General features: G+C 45.7%; 1 long non-coding RNA gene across 2 annotated transcripts in view; it reads left to right on the top strand.

The window, feature by feature from the left end:
- Window positions 1-2,575, top strand: part of LOC310912943 — a 78,593-nt gene extending 76,018 nt beyond the window's left edge. For both annotated transcript variants that reach the window (XR_014590750.1, XR_014590751.1), the window contains exon 4: window positions 2,356-2,575. This is a non-coding gene — a long non-coding RNA (uncharacterized lncRNA). The remainder of the gene's footprint in view (window positions 1-2,355) is intronic.
- Window positions 2,576-6,621: the final 4,046 nt, after the last annotated feature.

The raw sequence follows: 6,621 nt of genomic DNA on the forward strand, positions 1-6,621 counted from the left end.
TAAGCTAAATTATTCAAGCATCATTGAACCTCAGGCATAATAACTCCAACACCAGTAGGAGTCTGAAAGGAAGGAGAGGCACAAACAGAAATTGGAGAGATGAAATGTCTCTGTTAATCCCCCAACCATTTTGTGCTCAATGTTTCTTGTCTCACATTTTAATGACTTGGCACAAGTGGGGAGAAAAAATATGTGAGGCATGTTGATGCTCATGGAAAGCAGAGCTGTGTCCTCTCTGTATACAGAGCTCATGATGGAGATATGAATGAGAAATTTATCTCTTTCTGGAATGCAAAGGATTTAGTGAACTTTGGGAACCTTCCCAGTTCTTTCTCTTCCTTAATACTCATAATGCAGCTTTGAATATAGAAGTGTAGATAATTGGTATTAGCTGCTGGTGATGGGTTCTTTGTTTTCAAAATAATTTTCATTTCATTGAGCTTCTCTTTGTTTGATCAAGAACTATTTGCTACTTCACAACATTTCCTGATGTCCAGCGTTTTTCAGTGGACAGAAAACACTTTACTGCTGGAAAGAGATATCAATGAAATTTTGACCTTAGCAGCTTGAGTGATATAGGCAGGCTGGGAAAGGAACATCCCCAGGGATGGTTTGGGAGAACATTCTGCCTGCAGATGAGCAGAGATGGCAGGAACACTTCTAAGGAAGCAGAGCAGGAGCAAAGCTGCTCCAGTAATGGAATGACATTCAGGTTTCCTGGAGAGCTGTAGGACTCTCTGTGCCCTGGGAGGGTTTGCTCCTATCCTCCTTCTTGTGCTTCACATCCACAGCCATCCCAACGTTTTCCTGACTGTTGAGGCAGGTGCCCCTGTATAAGAGGAGGGGTGGGCTGAGGAGCAGGGAATTGGATGTACAGGTTCTGTTTTAACAATGAACTGCAAACTGTGCAAATCCTGCAAAGCCTTTGGCTGCATTTTTTGTTCAGTATCCTCATGGAAAAAAATTAGATCCCAAAATGAAAAACATTCCATCATAGATGAAAGTTCTGAAACAAGAGAGACAATGGAGACTTTGATTAAATAAACCCTGAGCCTTGTACATATCAAAGCTCCTCACTTTATCAGTTCCTGATTTCAGTATGTGCTGTGAGTAAGAACAAGATATTGAGCAAAATCTCTGTGTGCTGAGAATACAAAAATGTCTTCTACACAAGCTGATGGTAAAAGGAGAAGAACTGGATGTGTGCAAACCTCTGCCTTGCTGCTGGTGCAAGACAGGCTCTTGTGGACCAAGGTTGTGTCACTATTGTACACCACAACGACACAAAGACTCCAACTTCAGAAGGCTGAAAAGGTGACTCCTTTTTTCTCAGAAAATGCCTCCCTTTTTACAGTATTTTACATAGACCAATTTGATTGGTGACAAGAAGACAAACATCTTCAATCACAGTGGTCAGACCAGAGGGACATCAAAAAGAAGCCCCTCCTAGTGGAAATATGTAAACATTCTTGCCATTACCAAAACATGTGTCTTGTTTACAGAAAGTTCTCTGGGAAAGGAATTTCAGAAACCAAAACATGTCAGGCATGAACCAGGGATACAAGGTTGCTCTTTGGTTTATTAAATATATACACCCAGCACTCAGGAAAATAACACCTTGCTTAGCACAGACCTGCCTGCTGGCACAAGCAGCTTGTGGCCACTGGTTATGCCCTTATGAACACCTCACCTGTTCATTTCTGTTCATAAATGGAATTTCATGGATTCCTTTTCTGCTCGCTAGTGAAGGAGTCATGGAACAGTCCTTGCTTGCTACAGCAAGTAGGTGAGGATTTAGACATTTAGGAATATGGGAAGAGCCATTCTTGGCAATGGTCATACTCATCACATAGCAATGGAGAACAATTAATTGAAAAAGTTAATGCAACAAATCTGGCTGTGACTCAATTTTCTGACATCACATTTTTCAATTGAATTTAAAGTGAAAATACATTTTCATATCCCTGTCTATGCCTGCACTTCATTGAAGGTCAGTGAATACAAAGCTGACTTATAAGGATGAATATTTTGTTCTGGAAAACACTTTAACTAGATAAATAAAAGGCATAAATCCAAACTCGTTTCTGTAAGGATCTGAGTAACTGTTTCATGCATATCTTCTTATCAGAATATTCAGCATTACAGAAAGGTTTGTGCTTCTAAGTGTCACAAGAGATTTTTTTCTCAATTATATGTGTATTACTATAATAGTATGGCAAGACTTTAAACTGTAGTCTCAAAGCTGCTCTTTATCAACATATTTTTATTGATTAAAAAATGGACATTCCAGCCTTTGACTCAGGAAATCAAAGGCAGTGAGAGGAAATGAAGATTCTCTATTGCCCTCTGCTGCAGGTGCCTTCAGGAGGAACTGGAAGGACTCTCCTGGAGAGGGAGTGGCTGCATTTGGATCCCATGATTTATCAGTTGGGAGTACACAGGAAACAAGTAACTGATGGGTATGTTACAACTGTTTTAAAATAGCTTTTTTGCATTTTTTTCTTTTGTATTGGCCTGACTTTCTTGGAAGCATATGAATGCTCTCAAGGTAGGAGGTCTTCACAGTTTGGACTCTTTTTTATTTATCAAAGCTTTTATTGTTATGTGATCAACTAAATCTGAGATGTGGAACCAATTATAAAACATAAAGAGTTGGGTAGTCTGTAAGTGTTTGCTCAGCCATTGCCAGGGGGTTAAATAGGAGCAGATGGTGGTAGGGGTTAGTCAGGAAGAACAGTAGGTTGTTCCCAAAAGAATGGGGCATGGAGATTGACTTTCTGGATGTAATGGCCCTAAAGACGTCACAGCAGGATTTCTGGGGGTTGTAGGATAAAAAATAATCTCTTGTGCATTACACATACCATATATTTAATAGCCTTTGGAGGAGTTGCCTATTTTGTTTGCCAATTCGTCAACTACTTATATTGAAAGAGATTATTCCTCCTGAAGGAGACTTTCTGTGTTTAATCAGATTATGGCATAAAGATCTTTAGTCCTTTCCAGCATTTGGGAAAAAATACTATTTCCACTACATTTATATACTTAATTCTTGAGTCTGCATTAGATCCATGGCCTGTCATTTCCTATATATAGCCTATTTATAATCCCAGTTAGAGATATTACAGCTGCTTCAATGCCAAAGCAAAAAAAAACAAACACAAGAGTATTAAATCTAATTTTCTGCCCTTCATGTATGGCAAAAATACAATGTTATTTAAGCTAAGGCAAAAATGTGGGGGAAGTTGAAACAATTCAGGCTGGCTCATCTGTTTCTAATTTAACCAATAACCTTCTGAAATTCCTCAGAACTGTAGGCTTTACCTTTTTAAATAGTGAAATCACCAATGGTTTGGAGGTTTGCCATATACTTGAAATGTTTAAAAGGATAAAAAGGTGCCCCAGAATGTTTGTGGATTGCTTGCTTGGTGTCAGTTCTGCTCAGAGTCCCAGGGCAGGCAGCTCCAGACCAAGGAAGCACAGAGCATCAGGAAAGTGTTACAAGCTAAAGATGACTTGATGCAGTCAGGGAGTTTTGTGGAACGTAGGCTTTGTTAATGGCCTGAAGCTGAAGCAAGGTGGGTTAAAAGAGCTATTAAGAAACAATTCTTGGCTGGTGAGGATAGTGGGACGCTGGTACAGGGTGCCCAGAGAAGCTGTGGCTGCCCCTGGATCCCTGGAAGTGTCCCAGGTCAGGTTGGATGGGGCTTGGAACAACCTGGGACAGTGGAAGGTGTCCCTGCCCATGGCAGGGGGTTGGCACTGGGGCTTTAAGGTTCCCTCCAGCCCAAACTATTTCATCATTCTATGCTTTCAAAAGCAAAGCTTTTGACCATGAGATATCAATCCCTGATTAAGAATATCTGTCACAAAAGTGTCAATGTGTCCACACAGCCGTGTTTGTGAGCACAATGCACTGTCCTGCCCTGCTGGTGCGGTGGCTGTGGCACTGACCCTGACCAGGGTCACTGCCCGGCCCGGCCCTGAGGGTCACTGCCGGCCCTGAGGGTCACTGCCCGGCCCTGAGGGTCACTCGCAGCCCTGAGGGTCACTGCCCACCCTGAGGGTCACGGTGGCCCCGAGGGTCACTGCCCGCCCTGAGGGTCACGGTGGCCCCGAGGGTCACTGCCCGCCCTGAGGGTCACGGTGGCCCTGAGGGTCACTGCCGGCCCTAAGGGTCACGGTGGCCCCGCTGTGCCACCCCCGTGCGCTGTGTGGGGCTGGGGCTGCAGAGCGCAGCCCCCGGGGGAGCCGGGCCGTGTCCTCGGGCTCTGTCCCCTCACACCGCCGGGCGAGCCCGGGGCTCTTCGGGCAGGTAAAATGGGCTTTTGGGGCTAATTGCTGTAATTGGACTAAGCGTTGTAAAGGCCTCCACCTCGTGGCTGTGCTGTGCAATGAGCCTGCAGCACCAGGCACGGCTGGAATTTGACTTACATGCTTAGGCGCTTTGCACGTTTTGCTTACTTCCCTAATGAGCCTTGGGGGAATCCTAAAACCGTGTGAGAGGAATGTGAGGGATGGTGTTAAAGCAGCGGTGTCCCAGGCTGTCCTTTGACCCGGTCACAGAGTCACAGAATATCCTGAGCTGGGAGGGACCCACAGGCTCATTATCGAGTCCAGCCCCTGGCCCTGCCCAGACAATCCCATCCTGTGCGGTGTCCAAACCCTCCTGGAGCTCCGGCAGCCTTGGGGCCGTGCCCGTTCCCTGGGGAGTCTGGGCAGTGCCAGCACCCTCTGGGGAAGAGCCTTTCCTGATCTCCAGCCTGACCCTGCCCTGGAACAGCTCCAGCCATTCTCTGGGTCCTGGCCCTGGGCACAGAAAACAGAGACCGGAGCTGTCTCTGTGCTGTCTCTTGGGAAGAGCTGCAGCCAGTCCCTGGTGAGCTCTGCCCTCAGTATCCTCCCGCTGAACAAGCCAGGTGCCTTCACTCACTCCTTTTATGGCCCCTCCAGACCCTTCACCATCTTCATGTCTCTCCTCTGGATTTTTCTGAAGGAAGCTGAAAAGAGAAAGAGGAGGATGCTGCTTGCATTCCTCTGCATGTTGGGCACACTTTGTTTAACGTCTAGCAGATCTTAAGCGGACCCGAGAGACACCAGTCTGGGCTGGCTGGCCATGCCCATGTGCTGTGTGATCCTGTCTCTGTACCACATGAGGCACCTCATGAGTGCAGATCAGGACTGGATCAGGCTGTGGAACAGGTGGCTTTCTGGTCAGGCAAGAGGAAAAGCAGCTGAAATACTTCAGATGGTAGAAAAGAGCTCAGATATAGGCTGATTTTGTAAATGGCAGTTGACTGAGAGGAGAGACTGAAAACTGCTTGTGGAAATCTTTTGACTCAATATGGCTGGCCAAGTTTAGAAGTGTTAGAATATAATAGAGTATTTCAGTTGGAGTGGACCCCAAGAGTCATCAGCCCAACTGCCTGAGCACTTCAGCGCTGACCAGAAATTACAGAATGTTGTTAAGGGCATTGTCCAAATATCTCTTTGACACTGACAGGCCTGGGACATCCACCAGCTCTTTGGGAAGCCTGTTCCAATGTCTGACTACCTGCTCAGTACAGAAGTGCTTTCTAATATCCAGTCTTAACTGCCCCTGGCACAGCTTTGAACCATTCCCACCCTGGATCCTGGGGAAAAGAGCTCAGCATTTCTCTTTGCACATTCCCTCCTCAGGCTGCTCCTCAACCTCCTCCTCTCTAAACTAGACAAGCCCAGAGCCCTCAGCTGCCTCTCCTAGGACCTGCCTTCAGCCCTGTCACCTCCTCTTGATGCATCCAAGGACCTTCACATCCTTGCCCAGTGTTGGGGCCAGCCTTGCACTTGGGCTCCAGGTGAGCCCACGCTGAGCCCAGCAGGACCATCCCCTTTCTGGATCAGGGCACCATGCTGTGTGAGATGCCCCCAGGATGGGATTTGCCCTCTGCTCTCTTCTCCCCAGTACTTCAGTGAGATTCTGACCACCTCATGTGACACAGAGAACAGCCTGAGGCAGAGGATGATTGAATTCCCACTTCCTTTCCCAGCCTCACTCAGCCTGATCTTCTGAGGCAATGATGGCAGGTCCCAAATGTGCTGTTCCCACCCAAGAGGGACAAAGACAATGACGCTGCACTAGGCTACCAGAGCTTGTAAGCAGAACTTGTTCTTTCTTTCTCACATTCTCCATCTTTGGCCCCTGCCCCCAAGGAAATATGAGCTGATTCTCCAGGACTGTACACAGCTGTGATTTAAACAGTGCTGTTTGATCCTGAAGGTTGGTATTCTGCAGAGATTAGAGATCTCTATTTGATCATGAGAGCTGGAGTTCTGCTGAGGTTTGTACTAATCCTCATTTCCCACTTAATAAGGTCTTTGTCTATATTCTGAAAAGATAGTTTTGTTTAAGAAGTAAAATAAAATTGATCTTTGGAAGTCCCAAGTTACCAATGTCACATGAATATTCTCCACTTGTGCGCTTCTTCCTTCTCTCTAAAAGAAAAATCACAAGCTTCATCAAGACTCTAAGTGGATTTAACTAGATCAAACCCAAACAGATCCTCTTTCTTTGCCAGGTCAATTTTAAAAGAATGTGATAAATCTAAATACTATGATTACTAATATTAATTGAAAATAAACCAT

Source organism: Zosterops lateralis, assembly GCF_965231275.1.
Source record: "Zosterops lateralis genome assembly, chromosome: 9".
Classification (NCBI taxonomy): Eukaryota; Metazoa; Chordata; class Aves; order Passeriformes; family Zosteropidae; genus Zosterops; species Zosterops lateralis.